Source organism: Ursus americanus, chromosome 12 (assembly GCF_024610735.1).
Source record: "Ursus americanus isolate L20-20 chromosome 12, mUrsAme1.1.p, whole genome shotgun sequence".
Classification (NCBI taxonomy): domain Eukaryota; kingdom Metazoa; phylum Chordata; class Mammalia; order Carnivora; family Ursidae; genus Ursus; species Ursus americanus.
In genome coordinates, this window is record NC_142138.1 from 41,992,565 (window position 1) to 42,004,211 (window position 11,647).

The 11,647-nt window shown below is 40.8% G+C and overlaps 1 pseudogene; it reads left to right on the forward strand.

Annotated features, from left to right (window-relative positions):
- The first annotated feature begins 9,849 nt into the window (after positions 1-9,849).
- On the forward strand, positions 9,850-11,647 carry LOC123794896 (GTP-binding nuclear protein Ran pseudogene; annotated as a pseudogene).

Below are 11,647 nucleotides of genomic sequence, written 5' to 3' on the forward strand. Positions count from 1 at the left end.
AGCAGACCCCGCACTGAGCATAGAGCCTGATATGGGGCTCAATCCTGGGACCCTGGGATCATGACCTGCGCCAAAGGCAGACGCTTAACCACCCAGACGCCATCTCAACTACCTCTCATGTACAAACCTCTGTGAAAGCATGTAATGTACGGCATCCTGGTTTTCCAGTTTACTTCTCTCTGCCTTGCTTAACTGTGGGGCCCCATCTGCCACTGACATTGAGTATGTTCTAGAAGAGAAGCCCAATGTTCACAACATTTTTAAGCTAAAGGGCTAAAATTCTCTTTTGAGATTTAATTTTTGTAGCCATTTAGATCCAATTCAGCTCTTACCTTTCATTCTGTTGAATGAAATCATTCCCCCGACAATTTGTCCTTATTCTCATCAGAAGAAAAAACAAAAAACAAAAACCCCTCAATGACTTAGAGTTTCTGCAAAAGCTTCCTAATGGTACCTCCAATGGCCTCCCCTCCCCAATATCCTTCAAAAATATCCTTTAAAAATGCAGCTCGAGTTATGTCACCCTCTCCTTCCAAACTTTAGGTGCTCCCCATTATTTGCAAAGTCAAAGTCTTCAGCATGGCATGTAGGCTGCCTCTGACAGGGCACCCGCCTGCTTTCCTGCCTCAACTCACGCCACAGCCTCGGCTTCCACAGCTCCACGTGTGGCATGTCACCTTGACTCCTTCTGCACTCTCTTGTTCTTCTTTTCCCTTCCTTGTCTGCCCGGTCTTTCCTCCTCCGTCCTCCTTGTGGCTGAGTGGAAATGTCCCCTCAACTCTGCCCTTCTGTTTTTTCACCCAGGCACTGATTGTATCTCCATTTAGCATTTATTTTTAAAATGCGTCTTCTGTCTTCTCCCCGACTAGACTAAGCTCACTGAGCCATGAAGTCCCTAGCACGCTGCCTGGCACCAAGTTGACAAGACACAGCTTCTCCCCCTGAGATATTGTTCAAAGATGTGGTACCGAGAGTTCCAAATGCTGAGAAGAAGAGGTTAAAAATATTAGGTTGGAAACAGACTAAATATCTTCCGATTTCATTTCCCCTCAAGAGTGAAGGTGAAACAGATGGAAATGCTTGTACTTAAAGGAGGCTTCCATAAATTATTCTGTGTAAAAGACACCTAGGAGCCCACTCAGTCATGAGAACTCAGGCCGTTCAGCCTTTGTTTTCATTGATTTTCCAGTTATCTTATCACAGCCGGGCACAAAATAATGCTAATTGGATGAGGCTCGTCTAAGGATACCTTATTAAAAAACTAAAAAAGTATCTGGGAAGGTACAAAGGTGAGGCCAAAGCCTTAGGAAGGGGAGATAAAAAGTACTATATGTCTGTCGGCAGCAATAGCTGAGCCAGGCCTTAAGCACCCAATAAGAAAATATAGGGTATTATTTATCTTCCAAGATAGCCCAGCATCTTAAATCTGCCTCCCACTGTCCATATTCAGTAAGTAGGTACCGAGTGCCTCCTGTGTGGCAGGCATCCTGCTGGGGGCTGGGGAGACCACCCCACCTTGCCCCCCAGGGGCCTTGCAGTCCAGTGGAGAAGGAGACGTGTGACATTATTACAACAGGAGAGAGAGTTCTGTGGTGTGAGAGAGATGTGGGGCAAAGGAGGGTGTGCACACCTCTGGTTGAGTGGGTCTGAGAAGGCTTTAGAAGCACCCTTGAGTTGTATCTTGAAGGACGAGTAGGTATTCACCGACTCCCAGTGGAAGGCATTCTTGGTAAGGAGGTGGCCCAGGCTAAGGCACAACGCAGGGAAAGTTCATGGTGATATAGGGAGTAGGCTTCGCGAGTATTTGTATCGGGTTACCTCACTTTCTAGAACATAAACGTTGGGACTGAATCCCTTTCATTGAAGAGTTGCTGTGTTGGAGTATGAATGTGGATGTACCTTATTCCTACATCTTTAGAAGAAATTGAGGTGCTTTACACACGTGGTTTTAGAGTCCTAATCAAGGTAAGAGCTTAGACATTCTCACTCTTGCTAACCAACATTCTTGTGAGTGGAAGTAGACAGGCAAAACTTGGGACTACCAGATACCAGGGGCTGATTCACTCATCGAGAATCCTCTCTAATCCTCCCCAGAGGAATGCAGCCATTGGACGGTGCCACAGGGATAGTGAGGGAGGGGACCTGCAGCTTTGTGTGGTTTGTCTGCTTGAGATCCATTCTGCCTCTGTTCCAGAAAGTTCTACTACTTAAGTTCTCTAAGTGTGCTACCCAGTTCACTAGCTCTGGAACCTTGGGTGATACCCTGGAGAACTTTTGATTGGTGGCTGGGGACTTTGAACCTACTGGTCAGTTGTCATTTTGGCAAACTGCAGGCCTTTTGAGTAGGGTTGAGTTGGCATAGAGAATTAAGATATTTCATGGAAGTGGTCCAAACAGAGGTAGGAAAGAGATACAAGAGAGAAAAGGAGCTGGATTCTCACAGACATTGCCTCATCGCTGTGCTCATTTTCTCTCCCCTCAGACAACCCTTCTGTTGTAGCGGTAAATCAGTACCACAGCGAGTTAATTATGAAAAGCCAAAAGCGTCTTCTCTCTTCTTCCCTTCATGTTTGGCTATACATCTCTGTGACTGTATAACATTCTTTTGTTGTATGCATCTGGTGACAGTAATGTGCCATCACGATTAATTTCGATCCATTGACAAGTGTCCTAATAAATGTGCTGATGAATTGTTCCCGATGTTTTGAGTGAGCAAGCTCCTTTTTCGGGCTAGGCACGTGTTCGTTGACTGAATGTGAATTCTATACCCAGCACACCCTGCAAATCCGGTTTAATCTGTAAAAAAAAAAGTGGGGAGCCACGTTCTCAAAGTAGCAGGGCTAGAAATGGCAGGGCCCCTGCTCATGACGGTCCAGGTTGGGCACTGCAAAACTCTAGGGGGAGCCATTCGCACATATAAGAGGAACCCATTAGGATTAACGATGTTGCAATCTTTTCCTCCCAGGTCTTACAGTTCTTGGGCCACCTTTTCAGCCACATCTCTCCTCACTTTTATTTTTTCCACCCTTCTTCATCCATTCCTCAGGTCACTTGGGGTTTTACAGGTTTGTACATGTTTAGTATTATATTTGTCAGGATACGCTAGGTTACGCAGCAGTAACCAATACTTTCACAGTCTCAGGGGCTTAAATAACATTTATTTCTTGCTCATTCTTCACGTCCATTATAGGTTGGCTGTGGGCTCTGCTCCAAGTCATCCTCAGATCCAGGCTGAGAGACATCCATGACTCCTCATGGGGAAGGGGGGACCGGGTGAACCACACATGATTTTTGAAGCTTCTGTTTGCATATCATGGGTCAAAGAAGTCTACACAGCTATGAAAGGAAGGCAAGGAAACCTAACCTTATCATGTGCCCCAAAGGATGAGACCCGGAGCCTCTGGGAACAGCCCTAGTGACTGCCATGGGGTCAGTGAAGAGGGACAGGGGCATCATGGATGTTAAGCTCACTCAGACACAGGTTCGAATCCTGATTCTGCTCCTTATTTCATGTTTAATAACTTGCAAACAAATTACATGATCTCTCTCTGACCCAGTTTCCTCCCCATGTAATAGAGAAAACAATAGTATTTTCTTAAGAACGATGGTGCTATAGTGCCAGTTATGTAGTAGGAGAACCAACAAATTTCTTTTCTCTTGTGCCCCTCAACCTCCCCCTCCACCTGGGGTCCCCTGTAGCACCAGGGCTTTGTGTTTGGTAGTCTGTTGAATAAGGGGCGAAACTGCCCCCATCTTCCAGCCAGCAAACAAGAAAGCCCTGGTGACATTTGCCAAAGCTCATGAAAATAGCTATTAGGAAGGCAAACTGTGCTTAGAAAAATATTAATTGGACTTTAAGCTCATTAGGAATTAAAAACAGCAACAAAAATGTTCACCTTTAGCATAAAGGAAAAAAAATCCTTGAGAGCCACACAGCCTCCCCCTAAAATGCATAGCTACTGACCCTCTGTAAATGCCCAGAGGATTCTCTTTGCCTGGCTACGGAGGTTCAGGACAACACAGCCGACGCAAGTGACTTCAGGATACCTTTCATGCTTGGCAGGCGTCCCCATTTTATTTATGATATCAAAGCTGCAACGCTGTGTTCTCTTCTGCGGAAGACATAAAAGAGATTCAGAAGTCATCCAAATCATCTTGTAATTAATGTTACCACGCACGCCCAGGACATTAAAATGTTAACAGTGTTAGAATCGTGTGCTTTGGAATACCGAGTGAGGGCTTTATTAGAGAGAAATGCTCGGCAGATGTCATCCACCCTAATTGAGGACATCAGGGTGCCTGCTGCTTGTTCTTATCAGTGGTGCAGAGGGTTGTTTTTTTTTAATTTATTCATTTTCTTTACTGCTAGAATCTGCTCTCATTATTAGACTATCTTGTCACTCATTTGCATTTCAAGTGCTGGGACTGGGGGGGTAGCAGCTATCTGCCTTAGAAGAACACTTCAAGGGTTACTCTATCAAATAGCAGCACAGCAGCACAGTGAATCTGACATCTGGGTTATCTTATTCCCAGATGCTCTGTGGTGTCATTAGCAGGATTAATCTTAGCTTTAATTTCATAATGATTCTATTCTAATATATGTGAATGAACACAAAGTCTCTTGACTCATTATCACCAATTTACCCAAGATATGTAATCAGGCTCTTACATTCACCAACATTTATTTTTGCTAATACATCTAAAATTGTAGATTAAGCAAATACAGTTAGTTCCAGCTGAGTGAATGCCTACCGAGGTAGCACTGTAGTATTTATGTTTTAATTAAAGTCCATTAATGGTGTTGTTTTTAAATATGTACTGGCCAAAAATGTGTTCACGGGGACCAGTAAAGTCGTTGTTGGAACAGCGTCCAGCAGTAAAATTAGTCACAGCAGCATTCCATTAGAAGCCATTACCCACTCCTTTTGCAAATTATTGAAATTCCTTCTGTTAATTATGTTTTTAACCTTTATAAATAAGAGGGAGGTACGTAGCCTCAATTCCAAACAACCCTGCTCCCCGAAGGAAACAGAGCGGCGGGTCCTTAATGGGGAGCATAATTGTAACAAGCCTTGTTGTTTTCATTCCCATTCAAGGTTACCACGTCACATCAAATATTGTCACTGTCAGTCTATGACTCAGAGTAGCCAAAAGGCCGTTTCCCCTCTCAGTTGACACTAAGTTTCAGAATATCCTTGGAGGGGGCGGGCTAGGGGGAAAGGAAGAGATGGAGATGCTCTAGCAAATTCCCGATCTCTCTCCACTTACTTTAACATTGCACTAACTTTTTTCATTTACCAGCTGCTGTTGCGCAGCAGCATGGAGTGCTTTATTATTGATGGATAAAGTGTTCAAACATTTAAAGAAATGAAAGTCAGCTTTGCATTTTTAATTAATTAATTAAAAGTACTGTAAATGCCAGCTTGTTAATTGCTTTGCACCTGCAAGCCAACACAGGTTTTGTGCACTCTTTCTTTGAATATTAAATTTTTTCTTGCATGTCTTTATAATGCTTGGGAAGTCTCTCCAGCAAACATATTAGTAAAGAGTAAATATTGAATCTTAGACAAAACTCATGGCTTCATCTTTCACTGTACCCAGAATAGGATTTAAAGGAGGATTTAGATTTCCAAGGCTTCTAATTAAGTAGTGATAATCAGGCTTTCTACTGAGGGTCACTTCCTGGGAGTAATTTGAGTTATTAAAATGCATGTTTTTGTTTGTTCTGCTTTGTGAGCTAAAACTGATCCCTTTTAATATAGCAGCAAATATGCAAATTGGTGTTTCATTATATTGTGCAATTTATGGCAATCTTCTCTAATTTACTGAAAGGTCAGGAGCCTGACCTTGTCATTCAAAAAAAAATTTTTTTCCTGGTAAAGCTAAACTAATTATGTGGATTTTTTTTTTTTTAAATGAAACTCTGAAAGTGTGCAGCATGGTAAAGAATGTGACAAATTTAACTTTCATTTAGCTCTATATTCATAAAGATGGCCTTCAGTTTTGTGTGGATCCCCAGTAACAAAGAGTAGGTGATCTCAGTTGTAATTTAGGAATCAGTTGCTTTTAAATACTGCAGAGAAAAAAGGGAGAATTTAAAAACAATTCTTGTGCCTCAGAAAAATGTGGCAACTGGAATAGCCTAGCTTTACTGAAATAATTAGCATGTACATGCTTTAAATTGTCATTGGCCAGAAAATGTTAAAAAGAACTATCATGAGCTCAATAGCAAGTTTTTTGCTCAAAAGACTTCACAGATCTTTATATTATTTTGTTCTTTATTGACGTTAAATATAGATCTTAACTTTTTTTATTGCTTTACAGAGTTTTCAACTTTGACCAGGAGAATTGTTTTTATGACTTATTTATTTGACGGGGGGAGGGGCAGAGGAAGAGGGAGATGGAGAATCTCAAGCAGACTATTTGCTGAGGGTGGAGCCCTATGAGGGGCTCGATCCCATGACCCTGAGATTATGACCCAAGTTGAAACCAAGAGTCTGATGCTCAACCAACTGAGCCATCCAGGCGCCCTGACAGGAGAATTTTTATCTCAAATATTTTTAAATCCTTAGGAGCACAAGTTGGTACCAATGGACTGTTTACTTTTAAATTATAGGCAGTGGTTCTCACACATTAGACTGAATAAAAAATCACTTGGATTTCTTGCTAAAATTCAGATTCTATGGTCCCGTCGCCTCAAAATTCTGATTCAGTAGGACTAGGATTGGCTTTTGGTAATCTGCATTTTATTCAGGTGGTCTGTTGCCTATATAGGTGACCCTTGGACAACATGGATTTGAACTGTCTGTATATTCTTCTTTTTTTTAGAAATACAGTACAGTCCTATAAATGTATTTTCTCTTCCTTATGATTTTCTTAACAATATTTTCTTTTCTCTAACATTTTAAGAATACCACATTTAATACATATAATGTAAAAAACATGTTAGTTGATTATGTTATTGGTAAGGCTCCAACAGTATGCTAGTAGTAGTTAAGTTTGGGGGGAGTAAAAAGTTATACATGGATTTTTGACTGTGTAGGGTGTTGGCAATCCTAGCCCCCACATTATTTAAGAGTCAACCTTACTTTGAAAAGAATTCATAGCAGTTTGACTCTCCTCCACCCAGTATGCTCATTTGCTTACTCATTTATTACATATATATGGCATTAAAAAAAAATGGATAAAGGAATAAATAAACATCTATTATGTGCCATGCATGATCACTGCCCTTAAGGAGCTAGCCAGAACAACACATGTACAAATGGTTATAGGGCAACATTAAAGAAACTATAAGCAAAATTATTAAAAAATCTTTGAGAATGTAAAGGAGGTAAAAATTAATTATAATTGGGGGACATTTAACAACGGAGATTATATTTAGACTAGGAAGAATGAGAGTATTCCTCTAGGTGGAGAAGGTAGGAGAAAGACAATACTGGCTAGCGAAGAGCTTGAACAAAGGTCCAGAGATGGGAACATGCGTGGTGTGTTCTGGGGAGGTGAGTGACCTAATGTGATCACAGCACTTGTTGTGTCATGAACTGGTAGTGGAAATAAAGCTCCACAATTTCCTAAGATCAGATTTTGCAGGACCTAGACTGTCTCAATGCTGAGCAGTTGGGGTTTTATTTGGTGGGCTGTGGGACAGCAGTGTCAATTTTAAAGTGAGGGACTGACCTCATTAAGTCTGTGTCTGGCAACAGTTTGGAGAGAAAAGATCAAAGACATGAAGAAATGTTAGAGGTTACTCATAGTCCATGGAAAGATACTAAAGTCCTGAACAAAGATGATGGGGATGGAGATGGTGGACTAGATTCAAGAGACAAATGGAACTTGGCAATAAGTTGGATTTGAGGTGGGGTTAGAAGGAGGTGTGAAGGGAAGGGAATTTGATGTCCAAGTTTTCAGTTGAGTGACTGTGCGGATAGTGACACCATTAACCAAGACAGGAAATGTAGGAAGAGAAACATTGGTGGAAATAAAGATTTTGGCTTAGAAGCTTGCTTAGAAAGTGTGTTTGAGGATCAGTAGCACTGACAACTCTAGGAAGCTTGTAAGAAAGGCAGAATCTCAGACCTCCATCCCAGATCTACTGAATCAAGATCTGCACTCGTACACCATCTCCAGGTGATTCATACACACATGAAAATCTGCAAAACACTGGTAAATGAACATACAAAGTCTATTGTTGGGACACTGTCCTTCTGAAGGACTCTATACCAAAAAGGGCTTTGTGGTTATATAGGTTTGAGAAAAGCTCTATGTGATAGCCTATATGATAACTATTCTTGGAGATTCAAAAACTATAAAGAAAAACGAAGCCCAAAGTTAGTAGAAAGAAGGAAATAATAAAGTTCAGAGCAGAAAGAAATGAAAGAGACTAAGAAAATAATAGAAAATGTCAATGAACTTAAGAGCTGGTTCTTTGAAAAGATAAACAAAATTGACAAACCTTTAGTTAGACTCACCAAGAAAAAGAGAGGAAATAAGATCAGAAATGAAAGAGAAAATGCTACAATTGATACCACAGAAATACAAAGGATCATAAGAGACCATTACGAACAATTGTATGCCAACAAATTGGACAACCTAGAAGAAATGGATAAATCCGTAGAAACATACCTTTCAAGTCTGAATCATGAAGAAACAGAAAATCTGAACATGTCAATTAATAGTAAGGAGATTGAATCAGTAATTTAAGAACTCCCTACAAACAAAGTCCAAGACCAGACAGCTTTACTAGTGAATTTTACTAAACATTCAAAGATGAATTAATACCAATCTTCTCAAACTCCTTAAAAAAATTGAAGAGGAAGGAACAATTCCAAGCTCATTTTATGAGACCAGCATTATTCTGATACAAAAACCAGACAAACATACCACAAGGGAAGAAAATTATAGGCCAATATCCCTGATGAACATATATACAGACAATCCTCAACAAAATATTAGCAAACCAAATTCAACAATACCTTAAAAGGATCAAACACCGTGATAAAGTAGGATATATTCTAGGGATTCAAAAATGGTTCAACATCTACAAATCAATCAACGTGATACACAACATTAACAAAATGAGGGTAAGAATCATATAACCATTTCAATAGATCCAGAAAAAGCATTTGATGAACATCCATTTATGATAAAAACTCTCAGCAAAGTGGGTATTGAGGAAATAACCCTTAACATAATAAAGGCCATATATGACAAGCCCACAGCTAACATTATTCTCAATGGGGAAAAGCTGAAAGCTTGTCCTTGAAGATTAGAAACAAGACAAGGATGCCCGATTTTGCCAGTTTCATTTAATATAGTATTGGAAGTCCTAGCCAGAGCAGTTAGGCAAGGAAAAGAAATAAAATGCATCCCAACTGGAAAAGAAGAAGTAAAACTGTCACTATTTGCAGATGACATGATACTATATATAGAAAACCCTAAAGACACCACCCAAAAACTGAAAACTAATAAATGAATTTGGTAAAGTTGCAGGATACAAAAACAATATAGAGAAATCTGTTGCATTTCTACCTGCTAATAATGAACTATCAGAAAGACAAATTAAGAAAACAATCCCGGGGCACTTGGGTGGCTCAGTCGGTTAAATGTCTGCATTCGCCTCAGGTCATGATGCCAGGGTCCTGGGATTGAGCCCCCAGTCGGGCTCCCTGCTCAGCAAGGAGCCTGCTTCTCCCTATCCCTCTGCCTGATGCTCCCCCTACTTGTGCTCTCTCTGTCAAATAAATAAATAAATAAAATCTTAAAAAAACCCCATTTACAGTTTCATCAAAGAGAATGAAATACTGTTCTATCAGATGGGCCAGAGACACTTCTGGAAGCAACAGCGCAATGGCTGCCCAAGGAGAACCCCAAGTTCAGTTCAAAATTTATTGGTTGGCGATGGTAGTACTGGAAAATACGTTTGTGAAATGTCATCTGACTGGTGAACTTGAGAAGTACATAGCTACCTTGGGTTTTGAGGTCCATCCTCTTCTGTTCCATACCAACAGAGGACCTATTAAGTTCAATGTATGGGGAACGGCTGATGAGGAGGAATTTGGTGGGCTGAGAGATGGCTATTACATCCCGGTCCAGTGTGCCACTACACGTTTGATACACCATCAAGGGTTACTTACGAGAATGTGCCTAACTGGCGTAGAGATCTGGTTCAAGTATGTGAGAACATTTCCTTTGTGCTGTGTGGCAAGAAAGTGAACATTAAGGACAGGAAATTTAGGGCAAAATCTATTGTCTTCTGCTGAAAGATGAACCTTCAGTACTATGATGTTTCTGCCAAAAGTAACTACAACTTTGAAAAGCCCTTCCTGTGGCTTGCTAGAAAACTAACTGGAGAGGCTAAGTTGGAGTTTGTTGCCATGTCTGCTCTTGCCCCACTGGAGGCAAGAGCAGCTTTGGCTGCACGGACCCAGCTTTGGCACAGTATGAGCATGATCAAGAAGAGGTCGCTTAGAGGACTGCTCTTCCAGGTGAGGATGATGACCTGCCAGGAAGTGCAGCTAGAGCGCAGCATCAGATAGCCGAGCAGAACACGTGCTTGATCTTTGGGATGCTGAAGGAGATGAATGGGCTTCGGAGTGAATGTCGCAGTTGGAAAAGTACCTTCCTTTTTTGGACCTGCATATTTAGCTGTTTTGAATGCAGTTGGAATGCACCCCCATTGTGCTTTGAAGCATTGTTTACAATAGCCAAAACATGGAGACAACCTAAGTGTTTATTGATGGATGAAGGGATAAAGAAAATGTGGCCTATATACATCATGGAATATTATTCAGCTGTAAAAAAGAATGAAATCTTGCCATTTGTGACAGCATGGATGGAACTTGAGGGCATTATGCTAAATGAAATAAATCAGACAGAAAAAAACACTATATGATCTCAGTTAGGGGTAGAATCCAAAAAAATGCCACAAACACACACAAATCCAAGCTCATAAATATAGAGAACAGATTGATCGTTGCCAAAGGTGGGGGGTGTCTGGTAGGCAAAATGGGTAAAGGAGTGAAAAGCTACAAACTTTCAGTTATAGAATAAATAAGTCCTGGGGATATAACGTACAGCATGGTGACTATAGTGAATACTACTCCATTGTTTATTTGAAAGTTCCTAAGAAAGTAAATCTTAAAATTCCTCATCACAAGGAAAACAAGTCTGTATGTGTGGTGATGGATGTTGACTGACTTGTGATCGTTTGGCAGTATATACAGATAGCGAGTCATGGTGCACACCTGAATCTAACGTTAACAAAACCCCTACAATTCGCATTAGCCTGTTAAAGCTCTGAGGAGTTCTTTAGTGATGAAATCTGTCTGATTTTGCTTAAACCAACATTTTCAAAATGTATTTTGCCATGAGGTAGTGGGTTAGTTGTGTCCCGCTGAAAGATATGTTGAAGTTCTGACCCGCAGTACTTGTGAATGTGACCTTATTTGGAAATAAGGTTTTGTGGATGTAATCGAGTTAAGATGAGGCATTGCTGTATTTGGGTGGGTGCTATATCCAATGAATGGTGTCTTTATAAGAGTAAGAAGAGGGAGGCTTTGAGAAAGACACAGAGAAGAAGGCTGTGTGATGACAGAGGCAGAGATTGGGGTGACACAGCTATAAGCCTAGAGAAGCTAAGAATTAC